The sequence below is a fragment of the Lithobates pipiens genome, unplaced genomic scaffold, assembly GCF_037356315.1.
Source record: "Lithobates pipiens isolate NorthernLeopardFrog02 unplaced genomic scaffold, aLitPip1_a1.2 Scaffold_107, whole genome shotgun sequence".
Classification (NCBI taxonomy): Eukaryota; Metazoa; Chordata; class Amphibia; order Anura; family Ranidae; genus Lithobates; species Lithobates pipiens.
The window spans coordinates 468,051-490,894 of record NW_027507693.1 but is presented as its reverse complement, the minus strand read 5'-3'; the positions used below and the strand labels follow the sequence as shown (position 1 = coordinate 490,894).

At 46.6% G+C, this 22,844-nt stretch overlaps 11 pseudogenes; 2 read left to right on the top strand and 9 right to left on the bottom strand.

Moving 5' to 3' along the window:
• Nucleotides 1–2,477: 2,477 nt before the first annotated feature.
• LOC143958790 (5S ribosomal RNA) lies at nt 2,478–2,596 on the bottom strand (annotated as a pseudogene).
• A 108-nt stretch (nt 2,597–2,704) lies between these two features.
• LOC143958999 (5S ribosomal RNA) lies at nt 2,705–2,823 on the bottom strand (annotated as a pseudogene).
• Nucleotides 2,824–2,931: 108 nt separating this feature from the next.
• LOC143958779 (5S ribosomal RNA) lies at nt 2,932–3,050 on the bottom strand (annotated as a pseudogene).
• Nucleotides 3,051–3,159: 109 nt separating this feature from the next.
• On the bottom strand, nt 3,160–3,278 carry LOC143958912 (5S ribosomal RNA; annotated as a pseudogene).
• A 334-nt stretch (nt 3,279–3,612) lies between these two features.
• On the bottom strand, nt 3,613–3,731 carry LOC143958801 (5S ribosomal RNA; annotated as a pseudogene).
• Nucleotides 3,732–3,840: 109 nt separating this feature from the next.
• Nucleotides 3,841–3,959, bottom strand: LOC143959010 (5S ribosomal RNA; annotated as a pseudogene).
• Nucleotides 3,960–4,066: 107 nt separating this feature from the next.
• LOC143958812 (5S ribosomal RNA) lies at nt 4,067–4,185 on the bottom strand (annotated as a pseudogene).
• Nucleotides 4,186–4,295: 110 nt separating this feature from the next.
• LOC143958937 (5S ribosomal RNA) lies at nt 4,296–4,414 on the bottom strand (annotated as a pseudogene).
• Nucleotides 4,415–4,521: 107 nt separating this feature from the next.
• Nucleotides 4,522–4,637, bottom strand: LOC143958977 (5S ribosomal RNA; annotated as a pseudogene).
• Nucleotides 4,638–5,436: 799 nt separating this feature from the next.
• Nucleotides 5,437–5,555, top strand: LOC143958613 (5S ribosomal RNA; annotated as a pseudogene).
• A 107-nt stretch (nt 5,556–5,662) lies between these two features.
• LOC143958988 (5S ribosomal RNA) lies at nt 5,663–5,781 on the top strand (annotated as a pseudogene).
• The last annotated feature ends 17,063 nt before the right edge of the window (nt 5,782–22,844 follow it).

Genomic DNA, 22,844 nt, shown 5'->3' with positions numbered 1-22,844 from the left:
TTTATGGCCTTCAAAACTGTAATAGGTAGTGAGGAGTGAAGTCAAATATTTACGCCCTTAGAAAACCTGAAGGCGGTTCTTGGCTTTCGGGGCCCCGTACGCGGCTAGGCTCCCAAAAAATCCCACACATGTGGTATCCCCGCAATCAGGAGAAGAAGCAGAATTTATTTTGGGGTGTCATTTCATATATGCCCATGGCATGTGTGAGCAATATATCATTTAGTGACAACTTTGTGAAAAAAAAATAAAAAAAAATTAAAGTTTGTAATTTTCCCGCAACTTGTGGCAAAATATAAAATATTCCATGGACTCAACATGCCTCTCAGGAAATAGCTTGGGGTGTCTACTTTCTAAAATGGGGTCATTTGTGGGGGTTTTGTGCCATCTTGGCATTTTATGGTCTTCAAAACTGTAATAGGTAGTGAGGAGTGAAGTCAAATATTTACGCCCTTAGAAAACCTGAAGGCGGTTCTTGGCTTTCGGGGCCCCGTACGCGGCTAGGCTCCCAAAAAATCCCACACGTGTGGTATCCCCGTACTCAGGAGAAGCAGCAGAATTTATTTTGGGGTGTCATTTCACATATGCTCATAGCATGTGTGAGCAATATATCATTTAGTGACAACTTTGTGTAAAAAAAAATAATAATTTTTTTTTGTCATTATTCAATCGCTTGAGGCAAAAAAATAAAATATTCAATGGGCTCAACATGCCACTTATCAATTTCCTTAGGGGGTCTACTTTCCAAAATGGGGTCATTTGGGGGGGTTTTGTACTGCCCTGCCATTTTAGCACCTCAAGAAATGAGATAGGCAGTCGTAAACTAAAAGCTGCGTAAATTCCAGAAAACGTACCTTAGTTTGTAGATGTGACAACTTTTGCGCAAACCAATAAATATACAGTTATTGACTTTTTTTTTACCAAAGACATGTGGCTGAATACATTTTGGCCTAAATGTATGACTAAAATTGAGTTTATTGGATTTTTTTCAAAATTTGCGGTCTTTTTCCATTTATATCGCAAAAAATAAAAATCGCAGAGGCAATCAAATACCATCAAAAGAAAGCTCTATTTGTGGGAAGAAAAGGACGCAAATTTTGTTTGGGTACAACATTGCATGACCGCGCAATTACCAGTTAAAGCAGCGCAGTGCCAAATTGTAAAAAGACCTCTGGTCATTTACCAGCAAAATGGTCCGGTCTGAAAGTGGTTAAAAAACACAAGGAGGATGATATGGGGCTTTAGGCCCCCGATTATTGCATTAACAACCTTTAAAACACACTGCACTCAATTGTAATATTGACAAGCTAGGCATTTTAAAACAATAAAATGCTTTCCTGGCTTCTAAAAATATAAAGCATTCAGCAGTAAAAATATTCATAATTTTCACATTAAACAATATGGTTCTAATGCTAACTAATAACCGTACTAAAGCCTAACAAAAAAATAAAAATAAATCAATTATGTGCATTGTGTCTGAATACTGCTCTGTTGGGACCACAAAGAGCTGGAAAGCAACGGGAAATCAATCGCAATGCATTCTATGCTGCGCCAGGATGGGAATGAATCAGCAGCAAAGGGCAAATTAATGGCATTGTATACAAACAATGCTACCGTGGGCTTGGGAGGGGGTCCTGTCGAAAGCCTAGCTGCAACAAATGGGCAGCAAGAAATCTATGTGCATTGCATCTGAACACTGCTCTGTTGGGACCACAGAGAGCCTGAAACGGGAAATCAGTCGCAATACATTCTATGCTGCGCCAGACTGGGTATGAATCAGCAGCAAAAGGCGAATTAATGGCATTGTATAAAACCAATGCTACAGTGGGCTTGGGAGGGGGTCCTGTCTAAGTCCTGCTCTAGCAAATGGGCAGCAAGTGATATCTACGTGCATTGTGCCTGAACCCTACTCTGTTTTTGCTTGCTACTGGCTACACTATACATGGACATTAATGAATAATTTTCATTGAAAACTTTCATATGGTTTAAATTATGGACGTTTAAACCTATTTGTGTGGGAATGGCATGTGTCATACCTTTTCCCCTATGGGGAGAAGACATCTTGACCCAGTCCCTAAAGTCTGAACCATGAATAGGGCACGTTGATTTTGGCCTGGCCAAAGTTTGTTGGCTGTAGTATGGTGCCCTCATACTCTAACCAAGAAAAGCTAAGAACCATTCCAAGATCAAAACACCGAATTCCCAGGAAGAAAGGATGAACAGTTAGAATAGGATCTGCCATTCACTTCATAAGCCATAACCGAACATTTGGACTGCCTGCCATGTTGCCCTGGAAGCAGTTGGAAGAGAGACTGAATCAGATCTAGCCCGGCCTTCTCAGAGGAATGAGCACTCTTCCGCCAGTCCAGCATGAACTGAGATTGACCCAGTCCCTCAGCCTTCTACTTCAGAACAACCTAGCAACCAGACTAGAGGCTTAATTAAAACAGGTCGTCGACGCCAACAACATATTAAAATAAAGACTACGGCACCTGGTATTCCCAGAAGATCTCCCATCCAGGTACTAACCAGGCCCAAACCTGCTTAGCATCCGAGATCAGAGGAGATTGGGCACATTCAGGGTGATGAGGCTGTAGGCGATTTTGCTGACCACTCTCAACCCTCTTGACAAATGCCAAGATGGTCACCTCGGCAAACGAGCAGAAAAATAAAACAGGTCGTCGACGCCAACAACATATTAAAAAGACGCCTACAGCACCTGATATTCCCAGGCGGTCTCACATCCAGCTACTAAGCAGGCCCGACCCTGCTTAGCATCTGAGATCAGACGAGATAGGGCGCATTCAGGGTGATGAAGCTGTAGGGGATCTTGCTGGCCACTCTCAACCCTCTTGACAAACGCCAAGATGGTCACCTCGGCAAAGAAGCAGAAAAATAAAACAGGTCGTCGACGCCAACAACATATTAAAAAAAAGCCTATGGCACCTGGTATTCCCAGCCGGTCTCCCATCCAGGTATTAACCATGCCTGACCCTGCTTAGCATCCGAGATCAGATGAGATCGAGCACTTTCAGGGTGATGTGGCTGTAGGCGATCTTGCTGGCCACTCTCAACCCTCTTGACAAACGCCAAGATGGTCGCCTCGGCAAACAAGCAGTAAAATAAAACAGGTCGTCGATGCCAACAACATATTTTAAAAAAAGCCTACGGCACCTGATATTCCCAGGCGGTCTCCCATTCAGTTACTGACCAGGCCCGACCCTGCTTAGCATCCGAGATCAGACGATAGCTGGCGCATTCAGGGTGATATGACTATAGGCAATTTTGCTCGCCACTCTCAACCCTCTAGACAAAAGCCAAGATGATCACCTTCGCAAACAAGCAGAAAAATAAAACAGGTCGTCAATGCCAACAACATATTAAAAAAAAGCCTACGGCACCTGGTATTCCCAAAGGTCTCTCATCCAGGGACTAAACAGGCCCAACCCTGCTTAGCATGCAAGATCAGACGAGATAGGGCAAATTCATGGTGATGTGGCCTTAGATGATCTTTCTGTCCACTTTTAACCCTCTTGACAAACTGCAAGATGGTCACCTCAGCAAACAAGCAGAAAAATAAAACAGGTAGTTGACGCCAGCAACATATTAAAAAATTGCCCACAGCACCTGGTATTCCCAGGCTGTCTCCCATGCAGGTACTCACCAGGCCTGACCCTGCTTAGTATTCGAGATCGGACGAGATCGGGCGCATTCAGGGTGATGTGGCCATGGGCGATCTTGCTGGCCCTTTCTCAACCCTCTTGACAAACGCCAAGAAGGTCACCTCGGCAAACAAGCAGAAAAATAAAACAGGTCCTCGACGCCAGCAACATATTAAAAAGACGCCTACGGCACCTGGTATTCCCAGGCGGTCTCACATCCAGCTACTAAGCAGGCCCGACCCTGCTTAGCATCTGAGATCAGACGAGATAGGGCGCATTCAGGGTGATGAAGCTGTAGGCAATCTTGCTGGCCACTCTCAACCCTCTTGACAAACGCCAAGATGGTCACCTCGGCAAACGAGCAGAAAAATAAAACAGTTCGTTGTTGCCAACAACATATTAAAAAAAGCCTACAGCACCTGGTACTCCCGAGCGGTCTCCCATCCAGTTACTAGCCAGGCCCGACACTGCTTAGCATCGGAGATCAAACGAGATCGAGCGCATTCAGGGAGATGTGGCCGTAGGTGATCTTGCTGGCCACTCTCAACCCTCCTGACAAACGCCAAGATGGTCACCTTGGCAAACAAGCAGAAAAATAAAATAGGACGTCGACGCCAACAACCTATTAAAAAAAAAAGCCTATGGCACCTGGTGTTCCCAGGCGGTCTCGCATTCAGGTACTAACCAGGCCCGACCCTGCTTAGCATCCGAGATCAAACGAGCTTGAGTGCATTCAGGGTGATGTGGCTGTATGCGATCTTGGTGGCCACTCTCAACCCTCTTGACAAACGCCAAGATGGGCACCTCGGCAAACAAGCAGAAAAATTAAACAGGACGTCGACGACAACAACATATTTAAAAAAACCTACGGCACCTGGAACTCCCAAGCGTTCTCCCATCCAGGTACTAACCAGGACCGACCCTGCTTATCTGAAATCAGATGAGATAGGGGGCATTCAGGGTGATATGGCCGTAGGCCATCTTGCAGGCCACTCTCAACCCTCTTGACAAACATCAAGGTGGTCACCTCGGCAAACAAGCAGAAAAATAAAACAGGACGCCAACAACATATTTAAAAAAAATTCCGGTGTGGAGGAGGTCACTTCCGGTTTCAGGAAATGGCAGTTAGCTATGCAGTTTCTTGGCTTTTTAAACATGAAATCCAGTCACTTTTCAGCCCTCTGGTCCATTCTTGTAAGACCGCCTTGTAATACCAGGTGCCGTAGACTTTTTTTAATATGTTGTTGGCTTCGACGACCTGTTTTAATTAATTGCTTGTTTGCCAAGATAACCATCTTGGCGTTTGTCAAGAGGGTTGAGAGCGGCTAGCAAGATTGCCTACGGCCACATCACCCTGAATGCGCCTGATTTCAGATGTTAGGCAGGGTCGGGCCTTGTTAGTAACTGGATGGGAGACTGCTCGGGAGTACCAGGTGCTGTAGGCTTTTTTTAATATGTTGTTGGCATCGACGACCTGTTTTATTTTACTGCTTGTTTGCTGAGGTGACCATCTTGGCGTTTGTCAAGAGGGTTAAGAGTGGCAAGCAAGATCGCCTAATGCCACATTACCCTGAATGCGCCACATATCGTTTGATCTCGGATGCTAAGCAGGGTCCGGTCTGGTTAGTCCCTGGATGGGAGACCTTTGGAAATACCAGGTGCCATAGGCTTTTTTTAATATGTTGATGGCGTCGACGACCTGTTTTATTTTATTGCTTGTTTGCCGAGGTGACCATCTTGGCGTTTGCCAAGAGGGTTGAGAGTGGACAGCAAAACCTCTTATGGCCACATTACCCTGAATGTTCCCAATCTCATCTGATCTCGGATGCTAAGCAGGATTGAGCCTGGTTAGTACCTGGATGGGAGACCTCCTGGGAATACCAGGTGCCGTAGACCTTTTTTAATATGTTGTTGGCGTCGACGACCTGTTTTATTTTTCTGCTTGTTTGCCGAGGTGACCATCTTGGCGTTTGTCAAGAGGGTTAAGAGTGGTAAGCAAAACCACCTACAGCCTCATCACCCTGAATGTGCCCAATCTCCTCTGATCTCGGATGCTAAGCAGGTTTGGGACTGGCTAGTACCTGGATGGGAGACCTTCTGGGAATACCAGGTGCCGTCGGCTTTATTTTAATATGTTGTTGGCGTCAACGACCTGTTTTTTTTTTTCTGCTTGTTTGCCGAGGTGACCATCTTGGCGTTTGTCAAGAGGGTTGAGAGTGGCCAGCAAGATCGCCTACAGCCACTTCACCCTGAACGCGCCTGATATCGTCTGATTTCGGATGTTAAGCAGGGTCGGGCCTGGTTAGGACCTGGATGGGAGACTGCTTGGGAGTACCTTGTGCCGTAGGCTTTTTTTAAATATGTTGTTGGCGTCGACGACCTGTTTTATTTTTCTGCTTGTTTGCCGAGGTGACCATCTTGGCCTTTGTCAAGAGGGTTGAGAGTGGCCGGCAAGATCGCCTACGGCCACATCACACTCAATGCACCCAATCTCGTCTGATCTCGGATGCTAAGCAGGGATGGGCCTTGGTTATACCTGGATGGGAGACCGCCTGGGAATAACAAGTGCCACAGGCTTTTTTTAATATGTTGTTGGCGTCGACGACCTGTTTTTTTTTTCTGCTTGTTTGCCAAGGTGACCATCTTGGCATTTGTCAAGAGGGTTGAGACTGTTACTGTGTCGGATGCTGGGACTGTCACATCATAATAGGTGGGGACATCATCCGGTGATGTCCCTATATAAGTCGCCACGTGCCCGGTCAGAGCCATTGTGAGCGGAGGACTCGACGAGGCAACATCTGAAGAAGAAGAAGAAGAAGAGAAGAACAGAACAGAAGGCGGCGGCGGCGGTGACAGAGGCGACAGAAGAACAGAAGAGGGGGACAAGACCCCCGAAGTCGGAAAGAAGAGGGCGGCGGCGAGGAAGAAAGCCGGACTCCTCCGCTAATAAAAGAGCTACAAGAAGATAGTGGAGGAGTCCGGCGAGAAGACCCCCGAAGACGGAAGACCCCCGGAGCTGTGCAATAAATTATTTTATCTTGTGTGTTGTGTTTTTGTTTTGTACTTTATTTTACAGGTGAATGGGTAGGGGTACATTGTACCCCATACTCATTCACATAGGGTGGGGGGGCCGGTATCCGGGGGCCCCCTTATTCGGATTCCGACAACCAACGGCCAGGGTTGTCAGGAAGAGGCCCTTGTCCTCATCAACATGGGGACAAGGTGCTTTGGGGTGGGGGGGCCGCGCGGCCCCCACTTCCCCAAGGCACCCCCCATGTTGAGGGCACGCGGCCTGGTACGGCTCAGGAGGGGGGGGCGCTCGCTCGCCCCTCCTTTCCTGGCTGGCCGGGTTGCGTGCTCGGACAAGGGTTTGTTGTGGACTTGGGGGGGACCCCCACGCCGATTTTTTTCGGCGTTGGGGTTCCCCTTTAAGTCCATACCAGGTGGCGGGGCCAGCGGCGTCTCCTTCGCGGGCCCCGCCTACCCGGAGACCCGCTCGAAATGAGCGGACTTTTCTCCGGGCGGGAAAAGTCCGTTCAATTCAAAAGTACGGCAGACTGGCACACACACGGCCGGATTGTCCGTCGAAATGTGAGTCCGGCGGGAAGATTGGAGTACAAAACTACTTTCTAAGTCCGCCGTACTTTCGGGTCAAAAAAGTATGCCGGAGCCTACACACGGGGGGATTGTCCGGCGGACTTGAGTTTGCCGGACTTTTCCACCCGCTTGTTTGATCGTGTGTACGCGGCATAAGAGTAACTAAAGATGAATTTGGATCCATGTGTGGCCACTGTGGTTGAACAGAAGTCAGGATATTCCCAATCAGTCAGGGCTGTAGGCTGGAGAGATGATCTGTATATTTTGACAGAAAGGTAGCCTTTCTGCTGTCAGAATTCAATAATACAGTGGAGAGGATTCCAGCACCCACATTGAGTGTGTGGATGGAGGAATCCAGTCAGGTGTTGTTTTTTAAATTTAACCCACTAGCTGAATTAAAAAACTGACATGTGCATGGCCAGCTTTAGAGATTCAGGGGTTAAGTGACCTGGAGATATTGACGCACAGTGGTTTGGGCAGCACAGTGGTGTAGTGGTTAGCGCTCTCATCTAGAAGTAAGAAGGGTTGCTGGTTCAAATCCCAACCATGACACTACCTGCCTGGAGTTTGCATGTTCTCCCTGTGCCTGTCTATATTCAACCTTATTATTAAGCCAGGTTTAACCATGAAGTAAGCATTTTAGGTTAACAGTAAAAAAAATGTTCTCATGTAGCTACGTTCTATAGGGAATTTATCCACTTTAATACAACAAGATATCGTTCTCAATATGTATATCACTAGAGCTTGTACTTCGTTCATAGTTATGACTATACCTGTTTTTTTTTTTTCTTCTGTTTACTTGTACTCTACTTTACATACACTGAACCTTATCGAGCCGATTACATGTTATATCTGAACTGTGTAGTATTGGAGAAAATAGTAAGCTAAGTGTTTATCCCTCTGTTATACAAAATGTACGTCATGAGAATGTAATGCTCTGTACCTTGTTATATTGAAAATAAAAATCTTTTGAAAAAAAAAAAAAAAAAAAAAAAAAATGTATATCGTGCCATGATTTTGTTTGTGTATTTTTAACCCAAACCTCAGATTTCATTATCTCTGGATAAGTAAGCATAATGCCATTGTAAATTTTCTCTTTTTCGTGACTGTTTGATAAGCCATGAAATCTTCAAGCAAGATGGGAAGCTATGATCTCTCAAAGCAGGGGTACCTACATAAAAATCATGGATGATGATAAAATAAATTTTCTAACATGCTATAGAAGCTGTTTCAGAGTTATGAGCTTTAATCATAACTCATTGTTTGGGTTTAGCCACTGAATGTTGTGGACCCAAAAATATTTCTAGCCTGAGTTAGGAATGAAAAAGTATATAGCTCCAATCAACTGCCTGAGTTATGAGCTTTAATCATAACTAATTGCTTGGGTTAACCACTCAATTTTGTGGACTCAAAAATATTGCTAGACTGAGTTAGGAATGAAAAAGTATATAGCTCAATCAACAGCAGTGTTCAGGCGCAATGCACATAGATTTTTTGCTGCCCATTTCCTGCAGCTAGGCTTTAAACAGGACCCCCCTCCCAAGCCCACTGTAGCCATGAAATCTTCAAGCAAGATGGGAAGCCATGAAATCTTCAAGCAAGATGGGAAGCCATGAAAACTTCAAGCAAGATGGGAAGCCATTAAATCTTCAAGCAAGATGGCAAGCCATGATCTCTTCAAGCAAGATGGCAAGCCATGATCTCTTCAAGCAAGATGGCAAACCATGATCTCTTCAAGCAAGATGGCAAGCCATGATCTCTTCAAGCAAGATGGCAAGCCATGATCTCTTCAAGCAAGATGGAATCCCTTTTCTGCTCCTGCAGCATTAGCAGGTGGGTACCTACATAAAACTAATTAACCACTTCAGCCCCGGACCAATTGTCAGCCTAAGGACCAGAGGTGTTTTTACAATTTCGCACTGCTTTAACTGGTAATTATGCGATCATGCAATGTTGTACCCGAACAAAATTTGCATCCTTTTCTTCCCACAAATAGATCTTTCTTTTGATGGTATTTGATTGCCTCTGCAATTTTTATTTTTTGCGATATAAATGGAAAAAGACCGAAAATTTCGAGAAAAAAATATATTTTCTACTTTTTGTTATAAGAAAAATCAAATAAACTCAATTTTAGTCATACATTTAGAGTAAAATTTATTCAGCCACATGTCTTTAGTAAAAAAAATGTCAATAAGCGTATATATTTATTGGTTTGCGCAAAAGTTATAGCGTCTACAAACTAGAGTACATTTTCTGGAATTTACACAGCTTTTAATTTATGACTGTCTATCTCATTTCTTGAGGTGCTAAAATGACAGGGCAATACAAACCCCCCCCCCAAATGATCCCATTTTGGAAAGTAGACACCCCAAGGAAATTGCTGAGGGGCATGTTGAGCCCATTGAATATTTTTTTTTGTCCCAAGTGATTGAATATTGACACAAAAAAAAAAGTTTACAAAAAGTTGTCACTAAATGATATATTGCTCACACATGCCATAGTTATATGTGGAATTGCACCCCAAAATATATTCTGCTGCTTCTCCTGAGTACGGGGATACCACATATGTGGGAGTTTTTGGGAGTCTACCCGCGTACGGCACCCCGAAAACCAAGCATTGCCTTCCGGATTTAAATATAAAACGCTACCAAAAAAAACTGTTAGCAATCGCAGGGATCAGGCCTGACTCTGCGAACGCTGCAGTTATGTGTTTAGTGTTTTGTAAGTAACAGTGATCGATCGATACTGCACTTGGGTGGGCTGGGTGGAGGGGCAAAACGCAAGTGCTAGCAGGTATCTGGGCTGATCCCTCTAACAATGCATTTTTTTGGAACCCTAAACTGCTGGGGACGCTAGTATAGATCTGATCAGTCAGATATTGATCTGTTCAGATTCTATACCACTACGGGAGGTTTATGCTTTGCGCGTGGGTGTTAGCGGTACTGGCACTAACCTAGCGCTGCCTGGGGCGACGCAGACCCTGACCCTAAAACCTAATTGATATCACCCGCCGGGTGATCAGGGGGTTAAACCTTTATTGGGTAATAAATGGTGGGTGCCCTGCTGCTATAAAAAGCAAACTAACTAACCAGAGTCACCCATAACACTTATACGGTGATCACTGGTGAAAGGGTTAACTAGGGGCAATCAGCGGGTTAAAATCTTTATTAGGTAGTATATGGGGGTCCCTGGCGCTATATAAAAACCTGACGGGGAACCTAAATAACTAACTGGCTAACCAGCGTCACCAGTGACACTTACACAGTGATCGCTGGTGAAAGGGTTAACTAGGGGCAATCAGGGGGTTAAAACCATTATTGGGTAGTATATCGGGATACCTAGCGCTACAAAAACCTGGCGGTGAACCTAAAAAAATAACTAGCTACCTAGGGACACTAGTGACACTAATGCAGCGATCAGAAAAATTATCGCTTAGTGACACTGGCAAAAGGGGGTGAAATGGTTAACTAGGGGCAATCAGGGGGTTAAAACCGTTATTGGGTAGTATATCGGGGTACCTAGTGCTATAAAAATCTGGCGGTGAACCTAAAAAAATAACTAGCTACTTAGCGGCACCAGTGACACTAATGCAGCGATCAGAAAAACGATTGCTTAGTGACACTGGCAAAAGGGGGTGAAAGGGTTAACTCTAGGGGCAATCAGGGGGTTAAACCTTTATTGGGGGGGTAGGGGGCTACCCTGGACCTAACATTAACTGCCCTGACAGCTTTTACTGTCACAACTGACACTAAATGCAGTGATCAATAAATAAATGATCACTGCAATCAGTGACACTGTGACTGGGAGGGGGCGGGGGGATCGGGGGGCAGGTCGTGTGTACAAGGGCTAACAGTCCATTCACACAGGAGCAACTTTGGATCCGACTTGAAGTCATCCCAAGTTGCCTCAAGTCACGCAACATGATTAAATCAATGTAAGTGAATGAGAGCTGTCTTAATGTACACTACTGAAGTCGCTCGGACTTCAGAAAAGAGAGGCCCGCAATTAAGCTGAAAGCTGGGTGGAGGGCCGGGCATGACAGATGCTAGGGGAAGAGCGTAGGGGGTTAAAAAAGGAATAGAAGTTTGGGGGGTGGAGTGGCGAGAGAAAGGGAAAGGGGCGGAGCAATATAAAAGGAAGGGGAGGAGCTTAGAAGGCAACGTGGGTCAGAGCGTACAGAGAGTTGCCCGCCCACCCGCCCAATTTTGGTTTTTGTGGGGAATGCTGGTATTTATGTGTTTGTTGTCGTTCTTGTTGTCTGTGTTTTGCTTTTTCTTGCAGGTTTCGGTGATGAGGGTCGTCATAGCAGCTGTAGCGGCGGTGTCTTTTGGTCTTTGATGGGTCAAAAGAAAACAGATGATGGAAATGTGGGGGGGAGCTCAAAGGGATATGGGCCCCCTTTTTGTGTATCCCAGCGGACGGGTAGGCTGGAATACGGGATTTGGTGGCACTGCGGGAAAGGTGGTTGTCTCCAGGCTGATAAACGGCCGGAGGCCTGGTATGGTAAATGTGGTCTCACATTGTAATGGTGGAGAATGTTATGTTTAAAAGGTGGAACGTGATACCTTCAAAGACCAACTGACTGGGAGTTCTTTCAAATTGCCGTTACTAAACAGTGGTTATATATATATTTAATAAAGTTATTCAAGTTATTGGTTTGAAGAGTTGCTAATAAAGGCTGCTATGGCCATTTATACTCCAAAACTCCTGTGTGGCCTGATTATTGCGATAGAGGGGGAGTTATATAGAGTAAAAGGTAATAAGAAATATATGAAATTTGAAGGGAAAGGGTAAAGCCAAGGGTAAAAGTACGGAGAGGTTATGTCCCGAATGCATTGGTCAAGGTTCCTGTACTACTTCAATCTAGGGTTGCCACTTTTTCTTCAAGCCAAACCCGAACATTTTCACGGCGCATGGCATTTTTTTTTGTAGTACACGCTATAGGATTGTAAAATACCTTGGGTTACCCAAAAAGAGTAGTAATGAAGTGTGCTACAGTGAACAGTTGCTATAGCCAAATTGTATTAAAAGTGGGGGGACTTAAATGGGCATGATTAAATAAAACAAAAGCATTTAGTGTAGCCATAAAATATGATTCAATTAATAAAAGAAATGTCAGTGAAAATAGCCTACCTTAAAAGTGGACACTGTCTGCCAGTAGAGCAGAGGACGGTGTCAGTAGGGCAGTGGACGGTGTCAATAGAGCAGTAGACAGTGTCAGTAGGGCAGGCAGTGGACGGTGTCAATAGAGCAGTAGACAGTGTCGGTAGGGCAGGCAGTAGACAGTGTCAGTAGGGCAGGCAGTAGACAGTGTCAGTAGGGCAGGCAGTAGACGGTGTCAGTAGAGCAGTGGACAGTGTCAGTAGAGCAGCGGACAGTGTCAGTAGAGCAGCGGACAGTGTCAGTAGAGCAGCGGACAGTGTCAGTAGGGCAGGCAGTAGACAGTGTCAGTAGGGAAGGCAGTAGACAGTGTCAGTAGGGCAGTAAATGGTGTAAGTAGAGGAGTGGACGGTGTCAGTAGAGCAGTGGACGGTGTCAGTAGAGCAGTGGAGCAGTAAATGGTGTCAGTGGAGCAGAGGACGGTGTCAGTAGAGCAGTGGACAGTGTCAGTAGAGCAGCGGACAGTGTCAGTAGAGCAGCGGACAGTGTCAGTAGAGCAGGCAGTAGACAGTGTCAGTAGGGCAGTAAATGGTGTCAGTAGAGCAGTGGATGGTGTCCGTAGAGCAGTAAATGGTGTCAGTAGAGCAGTGGACGGTGTCAATAGAGTAGTGGACTGTGTCAATAGAGCAGTGGACGGTGTCAGTAGGGCAATGGACAGTGTCAGTAGGGCAGGCAGTAGACAATGTCAGTAAGGCAGTAAATGGTGTCAGTAGAGCAGTGGACGGTGTCAATAGAGCAGTGGACGGTGTCAGAAGGGCAGGCAGTAGACAATGTCAGTAAGGCAGTAAATGGTGTCAGTAGAGCAGTGGACGGTGTCAGTAGGGCAGTAAATGGTGTCAGTAGAGCAGTGGACGGTGTCAGTAGAGTTCCAGAGCAGCAGGGAATGGGGAGGCTCCGCCCACCTACTTGTCCCTTCTACAGCCAGCCAGAGGATTGGAGGAGAGCACGATGGAGGCTCCGCCCACCTCCTTGTCCCTTCTGCAGCCAGCCAGAGGATTGGAGGAGAGCACCATGGAGTCTCTGCCCCCCCTCCTTGTCCCTTCTGCAGCCAGCCAGGGGATTGGAGGAGAGCACCATGGAGGCTCCGCCTCTGCCTCTGTGTCCCGACTCCCGTCCTGTACTCAGAGTCTCAGACAGCTAAACAGGAGCAGAAATTAACCACTTGACCACTGGGCACTTAAACACCCTTAATAACCAGACCAATTTTCAGCTTTCGGTGCTCTCACATTTTGAATGACAATTACTCAGTCATGCAACACTGGACCTATATGAAATTTTTGTCCTTTTTTTCACACAAATGGAGCTTTCTTTTGGTGGTATTTAATCACCGCTGGGTTTTTTATTTTTTGTGCTATAAAAGAAAAAATACAGAAAATTCTGTAAAAAAATGAATTTTTCTTTGTTTCTGTTATAAAATTTAGCAGATTAGTAATTTTTTCTTCATAAATTTTGGCCAAAATTTATACTACTACATATCTTTGGTAAAAATAAGTACAAATTGGTGGATATTATTTGGTCTTTGTGAAAGTTATAGAGTCCACAAGCTATGGTGCCAATATCTGAAAATTGATCACACCTGAAGTACTGACGGCCTATTTCAATTCTTGAGACCCTAACATGCCAGAAAAGTACAAATACCCCCCAAATGACCCCTTTTTGGAAAGAAGACATTCCAAGGTATTTAGTAAGAGGCATGATGAATTTTTTGAAGTTATCATTTTTTCCCACAATTCTTTGCAAAATCAAGATTTTTTTACTTTTTTTTTTCACAAAATTGTCATATTATCAGTTTATTTCTCACACACAGCATATGCATACCACAAATTACACCCCAAAACACATTCTGCTATTACTCCCGAGTACGGCGATACCACATGTGTGAGAATTTTACACAGTGTGGCCACATACAGAGGCCTAACATGCAGGGAGCGCCATCAGGCGTTCTGGAGCACCCAGGACAATTCTGACATTTCTCTCCTACATGTAAAAATCATCATTTATTTGCTAGAAAATTACATAGAATCCCAAAACATTATATATTTTTTTTTAGCAAATACCCTAAAGAATACAATGGTGGTCGTTGCAACTTTTTATCTCGCACGGTATTTGCGCTGCAATTTTTCGAATGCTTTTTTTTGGAAAAAAAAACGTTTTGTGCTTAAAAAAAAAAACACAGTAAAGTTAGCCCAATGTTTGCATAATGTGAAAGATGAAGTTACGATGAGTAAATAGATACCTAACATGTCACTCTTCAAAATTGCACACGCTCGTGGAATGGCGCCAAACGTCGCTACTTAAAAATCCCCAAAGGCGACGCTTTACATTTTTTTTACTGGTTATATGTTTTGAGTTACAGAGGAGGTCTAGGGCTAGAATTATTGCTCTCCCTCTAACGTTCGCAGCGATACCTCACATGTGTGGTTTGAACACCGTTTTCATATGTGGGCGGGACATACGTATGCGTTCGCTTCTGCATGCGAGCACATGGGGACAGGGGCGCTTTAAAAAAAAAAAAAAAAATATTGTTCATTTTACTTTATTTATTTTAGTTTGACTTTTTTTTCCCCAAAAAAAAATTTTTTGATCACTTTTATTCCTATTACAAGGAATGTAAACATCCCTTGTAATAGGAATATGGCATGACAGGTCCTCTTTACAGTGAGATATAGGGTCAATAAGACCCCACATCTCACCTCTAAGCTGGGAAGCCTGAAAAAAAAAAGATTCTGGCTTTGATCGTATTGGCGAGTCGGTAGAAGCACCGGAGGGCGGTGGGAGGGGGGGATGTCTATGGCTGGGTATTGCAGGGTATCACCGACTATGGCTGGGTATGGCTGGGTATCTCAAAGTATGGCTGGGTATCTCAGAGTATGGTGTTGCAGAGTATTGCGTTGCAGAGCATTGCAGGGTATTGGTGGGTGTTGCAGAGCATTGCAGAGTGTTGCAGGGTATTGGCGGGTGTTACAGAGCATTGCAGTGTTTCAACGTATTGGCGGGTGTTGCAGGGTATTGGCGGGTGTTGCAGAGCATTGCAGAGTGTTGCAGGGTATTGGCGGGTGTTGCAGAGCATTGCAGAGTGTTGCAGGGTATTGGCCGGTGTTGCAGAGCATTGCAGAGTGTTGCAGGGTATTGCAGGGTATTGCAGAGTGTTGCAGGGTATTGCAGGGCATTGCAGAGTAATCGCAGAGTAATGGCAGGGTATTGCAGAGTAATGGCAGGGTATTACAGAGTGTTGCAGGGCATTGCAGAGTAATGGCAGGGTATTGTAGAGTAATGGCAGGGTATTGTAGAGTAATGGCAGGGTATTGTAGAGTAATGGCAGGGTATTGCAGAGTAATGGCAGGGTATTGCAGAGTAATGGCAGGGTATTGCAGAGTAATGCAAGGTATTGCAGAGTAATTGCAGGGAATTGAGGGGTTTATTTTCGGTGAGCAGCGATGTGGGCACTGCAGATGCAGCCCACAGCACTGCTGACACCGATCTCTTCCCCCTCCGCTGTACCGATCGGTACAGAGAGGGGGAGGGAGTGATCACTCCGTCATTTGACGTGCGATCACGTGGTAAACGGTCCTGTGGACCCGGCGGTCTCGGATGCCCCCAGGGGGCGCGCGAGAGCAGAATTCTAGGAGGACATCATATAGCCATCATTCGGCTATGGGCTGGTTGTTAACTGGTTAATAAGCGCTACGCCGCTGCGGACCCCGAAATTGAGGAGACACGGCCACGCAGGAAGGGAGCCACTGACGGATCTGAAAGGAATAATGTGCCCGGGTCTCAGGTGGTCAGAGACTCGGGCACTTGTTTCAAAACCCGTACTGTCCGGGTGAATCCCGGACAGGTGGCAACTCTACTTCAATCGACTTCTAGGCAACTTGTACCCATTGATTTCAAGTTGCCTCCAAGTCTAATCCCCTGTCTTAACTGAAGCAACTTTCCAGGAAGTAAAAATAGGCAAACCCCTCCCTCCCACAGAGCTGATTATTATGTGATTGACCACTGGTAAAGTCCCCTGTCCTGGAAGCAACTTCAAGTTGCCTCCCAAAGTCTCGCTCGAAGTCATGTTGCCCCTGTGTGAATGGACTATAACTGGACCCCTGCTGCGAGCCACATCTGTCTACCAAGCCTTAAGCCTCGTACACATGATCGGATTGTTGGCCAACAAAACGTCAGACTTTTGTCCGAAAGGCGTGTGCCGTGAACTTGTCCTGCATACAAGATTGTACACAATTGTCAGCCAACAAACACGAATGCAGTGATGCACTACGTGGAATTTCAGCTCTTGAGCGCCACCCTTTGGGCACCTTCTGCTAATGTCGTGTTTGGTGAGCATTGATTCCGCTCATGCATGTTTGTACTTTGGACTTTTGTGCGACGAGCTTGTGTACATACGATGCAAAAATCTGACAACAGACCCTTGTCTGCCAAAAATTTACTAGCATGTCATCTAACATTTGTTGTGATTGGACACAGCTGATCATGTGGTAAAGAACCTATGTGTGAACCGTGTGTATACAACAGTTTCGGACAAAATCCGTCGGACAAAATCCGACGGATTTCGTTGTCGGAATCTCCGACCGTGTGTACAAGGGCTTAGAATTGCCCTCTCATCCCTTTAAAGCCAAACACATGTGAATTTCACGGGTTCTGTGGCTGATTCAGGTGGTAATTAAACTCACTTGGTGCCTTATCTGCATTAAATTGGTTTCAGAACCTGTGTAATTCATATGTGTTTGGGTTTAAAGGGATGAGGTGGCAACTCTAGGTTCAGTGAGGCCAAATTTTTGGTGCCTTTTGGGGGGTCTGCTTCTGGTGCGGTCTTCTGGTGCCTTTGGGGGTCTGTTTCTTGTGCGGTCTTCTGGTGCCTTTGGGGGGTCTGCTTCTTGTGCGGTCTTCTGGTGCCTTTGGGGGGTCTGCTTCTGGTGCCTTTGGGGGGTCTGCTTCTGGTGCCTTTGGGGGTCTGCTTCTGGTGCGGTCTTCTGGTGCCTTTGGGGGTCTTCTTCTGGTGCGGTCTTTGGGGGTCTGCTTCTGGTGCCTTTGGGGGTCTGCTTCTGGTGCCTTTGGGGAGGGTCTGCTTCTGGTGCGGTCTTCTGGTGCCTTTGGGGGGGTCTGCTTCTGGTGCGGTCTTCTGGTACCGTTGGGGGGGTCTGCTTCTGGTGAGGTCTTCTAGTGCCTTTGGGGGGTCTGCTTCTGGTGCCTTTGTGGGTCTGCTTCTGGAGCAGTCTTCTGGTGCCTTTGGGGGTCTGCGTCTGGTGTGGTCTTCTGGTGCCTTTGGGGGTCTGCTTCTGTTTCGGTCTTCTGGTGCTTTTGGGGGGTCTGCTTCTGGTGCCTTTGGGGGTCTGCTTCTGGTGTCTTTGGGGGGTCTGCTTCTGGTGTGGTCTTCTGGTGCCTTTGGGGGTCTGCTTCTGGTGCGGTCTTTGGGGGGTCTGCTTCTGGTGCGGTCTTCTGGTGCCTTTGGGGGTCTGCTTCTGGTGTGGTCTTCTGGTGCCTTTGGGGTCTGTTTCTGGAGCGGTCTTCTGGTGCCTTTGGGGGTCTGCTTCTGTTGTGGTCTTCTGGTGCCTTTGGGGGTCTGCTTCTGTTTCGGTCTTCTGGTGCCTTCTTTGGGGGTCTGCGTCTGTTTTGGTCTTCTGGTGCTTTTGGGGGGTCTGCTTCTGGTGCCTTTGGGGGTCTGCTTCTGGTTTCAGAACCTGTGTAATTCATATGTGTTTGGGTTTAAAGGGATGAGGTGGCAACTCTAGGTCCAGTGAGGCCAAATTTTTGGTGCCTTTTGGGGGGTCTGCTTCTGGTGCGGTCTTCTGGTGCCTTTGGGGGTCTGCTTCTGGTGCGGTCTTCTGGTGCCTTTGGGGGGGTCTGCTTCTGGTGCGGTCTTTGTGGGTCTGCTTCTGGTGGCTTTGGGGGTCTGCTTCTGGTGCCTTTGGGGGTCTGCTTCTGGTGCCTTTGGGGGTCTGCTTCTGGTGCGTTCTTCTGGTGCCTTTGGGGGGGTCTGCTTCTGGTGCGGTCTTCTGGTACCTTTGGGGGGGTTCTGCTTCTGGTGCGGTCTTCTAGTGCCTTTGGGGGGTCTGCTTCTGGTGCCTTTGGGGGTCTGCTTCTGGAGCGGTCTTCTGGTGCCTTTGGGGGTCTGCTTCTGGTGTGGTCTTCTGGTGCCTTTGGGGGTCTGCTTCTGTTTCGGTCTTCTGGTGCTTTCTTTGGGGGTCTGCTTCTGTTTCGGTCTTCTGGTGCTTTTGGGGGTCTGCTTCTGGTGCCTTTGGGGGTCTGCTTCTGGTGCCTTTTGGGGTCTGCTTCTGGTGCCCTTGGGGGGGTCTGCTTCTGGTGCCTTTGGGGGGTCTGCTTTTGGTGCCTTTGGGGGTCTGCTTCTGGTGTGGTCTTCTGGTGCCTTTGGGGGTCTGCTTCTGGTGCGGTCTTTGGGGGTCTGCTTCTGGTGCGGTCTTCTGGTGCCTTTCGGGGTCTGCTTCTGGTGTGGTCTTCTGGTGCCTTTGGGGGTCTGCTTCTGGTGCGGTCTTTGGGGGTCTACTTCTGGTGCGGTCTTCTGGTGCCTTTGGGGGTCTGCTTCTGGTGTGGTCTTCTGGTGACTTTGGGGGTCTGCTTCTGGAGCGGTCTTCTGGTGCCTTTGGGGGTCTGCTTCTGGTGTGGTCTTCTGGTGCCTTTGGGGGTCTGCTTCTGTTTTGGTCTTCTGGTGCCTTCTTTGGGGGTCTGCTTCTGTTTCGGTCTTCTGGTGCTTTTGGGGGGTCTGCTTCTGGTGCCTTCTGGTGCCTTTGGGGTTCTGCTTCTTGTGCGGTCTTCTGGTGCCTTAGGGGGTCTGCTTCTGTTGCTGTCTTTGGGGGTCTGCTTCTGGTGCGGTCTTCTGGTGCCTTTGGGGGGTCTGCTTCTGGTGCGGTCTTCTAGTGCCATTGGGGGGTCTGCTTCTGTGCCTTTTGGGGGGTCTCCTTCTGGAGCGGTCTTCTGGTGCCTTTGGGGGTCTGCTTCTGGTGTGGTCTTCTGCTGCCTTTGGGGGTCTGCTTCTATTTCGGTCTTCTGGTGCCTTCTTTGGGGGTCTGCTTCTGTTTCGGTCTTCTGGTGCCTTTGGGGGTCTGCTTCTGGTGCCTTTGGGGGTTCTGCTTCTGGTGCCTTTGGGGGGTCTGCTTCTGGTGTGGTCTTCTGGTGCCTTTGGGGGTCTGCTTCTGGTGCGGTCTTTGGGGGTCTGCTTCTGCTGCGGTCTTCTGGTGCCTTTGGGGGTCTGCTTCTGGTGTGGTCTTCTGGTGCCTTTGGGGGTCTGCTTCTGGAGCGGTCTTCTGGTGCCTTTGGGGGTCTGCTTCTGGTGTGGTCTTCTGGTGCCTTTGGGGGTCTGCTTCTGTTTCGGTCTTCTGGTGCATTCTTTGGGGGTCTGCTTCTGTTTCAGTCTTCTGGTGCTTTTGGGGGTCTGCTTCTGGTGCCTTTGGGGGTCTGCTTCTTGTGCGGTCTTCTGGTGCCTTTGGGGGTCTGCTTCTGTTGCTCTCTTTGGGGGTCTGCTTCTGGTGCGGTCTTCTGGTGCCTTTGGGGGTCTGCTTCTGGTGCGATCTTCTGGTGCCTTTGGGGGTCTGCTTCTGGTGCGGTCTTCTCAGCAGCTGGGGATAAATATGTTAAAGCTATCCACAGACTATTGCAACTCAGCCATTTGTAATGAAAGCGATTGGTTTCAGTACAACCAGTTGTCAATCAACTTTGGTACAGACAGCATTTATGGTCACTGCAGTGATTATATTACTGACAGGGAACCCCCCACTTTCAGAATACAATAGCGCAGCCAGAGTGCGTTGAATTCATTAAAATCTCAGCTGGTCCCTGCTGAACCGTCCACTTTCCTCCTTTCAACCCATCAATGAGAATAAAAACAAAACAAAAAAACAAACAAATACTCAAATTAAAATCCATCCATGGCACATAAGTTAACGGTTCAGCAGAGACCAGTTGAGATTCAATTCATCTATGGGCAGACTGGTTGTACCCAAGCCTATCCAACTTGGGGCAATTAGCCTTTCAGAGTTTTTACATGCAATTTCTACTGCGACTATAGCAGCTAGCAGTAATCATTGGGGTTTATTTACTGAAACTGGAGAGCACAAAATCTGGTGGAGCTCTGTACAGAACCCAATCTGCTTCTAGGTTTGTCAGTTTGATTGAACAAGCGAAAGTTATAAAGCAGATTGTCTACTGTATTTGCACTCTCCAGTTTTAATAAATCAACCCAATTGTGCTCTGTTGGCAGGGATCCTTTCCAGCCGGCAGAGCGCAATAGCGCTGTGGGTGGAATTCCCCATCAATACAGATATGTCTATGGGGAAAAAGGAAAGGGAAAAAAAAAACACATCATCCACAAGTTGCTCAATATGTAAATATGGCCCAATAAAAAATATACCAAATATAAAAATACAAATACCCACCAGCGCATAAGTGTATCTAACCCAATATGAAATACACATGAAACAAGATATATATATAAAAAAAATTAAAAAAAAATAATTATGGGACCCACAAATCATGTCCATGTATGTGTGGCTGCAGCTCAATAGTGCAGAGAATGTTCCTCAATCAAATGTCATGGACAAAACAATGATGGCTAGCATAGAAGATAAATGGCTTAAATGAAGATTCAAAGAACAGTATAAAATCAAATGCACTTACCCCTCTGATGCCATGGTAAAGAACAGGTTATAGTACAAACAGAAGTTCAAATGGAAATAAAAAATATTAACCAGTATTGATGCAGTACACAGTATCTGGCAATAATAAACAGCAATAATAAACTACACAATATCTATAACTATAAAAAGGGATAGACAAAGACAAGATAAATCTATGCAAATGTGAATATTAAAAGGATAAAAATCAAAGATTTTCAAAAGAGGCAATCTGCAAAATGGCAATCCAATATCGCAAGCGATCTCAGGATCAAGAGTTCTGCTTGAAATGGCTGTGTCTGTAGAATTTATAGAGGTTTGGAATTGCGGACAACCAATAGGACTTTTTCTTTTTTTATATACTACCAATGATTGGCTAAGCCCTTTTTACACTGATGTCTGAAAATGAGGAGCCTTAAGGTCTGAGTCTATCTTTTTTTGATTTCTCGTCTCCACCTTTGTCTGTGACAAGTCTGGGACATCATGCCTCATTAGCATTAAAAAATAATAATAATAACATCACACCTGTTCAGTATTGCTCTTCAATGTTGATGTATACGTTCTACTGAAACAGACATCTGAGTTTCAAATTGCTTCATAATTGTCACGTTATAAAAGTCTAATCTCTTTACGCGCAAAAACAATTCTCCCCAAATATGCAAATCATAGAACTCATTTTAATAGATGTCGCTTTAGTTTTCTGCCTTAGTACCTGTAATTTTAAGTTTTAGCCCAGTTTCACACTGCTGCGATCTCAGACATAGCATGTGATTCGCACCCGCACTGCAGGTGTCGATCACATGCGATTTCTATGTAATGCCAGTACAGGCACACAGTTGTATGTCTGAACTCACATTAAATTCACAGGGAAGATGGTGCGCATGCGCGGGACTCCTGGGAAGACGCTCTAACCGAGAGCTCCGCACCGCTCCGGCCCCATCCGGCTCCCCTTCCTCCTACACCGAGCGGGACACACGCTGCACGGACTCCCAAGCTTCCTGAACCACTCAGGCATCCAGTCGCATGCCGACCGGCCCCAGAAAAATGGACGTCAGCCGCCAGCTGGACTTCACACAGAAGGCCCCTAGAGCAGCTAAGATGGCAGCCGCGTCTCAGGCACGAGACACCATGGAGGAACAAGCATCTATAGCAGATCCTCCCTCCCCTATTCAGCACCGGTCTTCACTGCTGGCAACCCCTGTGAATACAGCCTCCCCACAAGGCTTTTCCCCTGCCTCCACAGAATCCCTGCTAGACAGAACAATAGGGGGCAATCTCCAGACTCCCTCCCTGCATGCTCCCATAGGCCTTGCAGGCCTTGCAGGCATCCCAAGCACCATGCACTCGTCACCCATGCTGCCGGCCCAGCCTCATGATGTAAACCTACTAATGCAGAGCTTCTCTGACATGCTTGCTGCAGGGCTTGCCCAAAATGCTAAGCAAATTACATCCACCATCAAGGCAGATTTACAAGACTTAGGGGCCCGTCTGGATGCAATAGAACATGTAGTGGACAATAGAGTGGCCCGCACCGTCCAGAACTCGACCTGCATCCAAACACTCCAGGATCAATTAGAAGTCGCCCAGGCTAAAATTGACGACCTTGAGAACAGAAGCAGACGATACAATTTTCGCATACGGGGGTTACCCGAATCTGTCGCAGATGTACCTAGCACTGTCAAACTCTTTATCAAGGAACTCATCCCAGATATCCAGGGCCATAGGTTAGAGCTCGATAGAGCCCACAGAGCATTACAGCTCCCCCGCCAAGATGGCCTCCCGAGGGACATTATCGTTA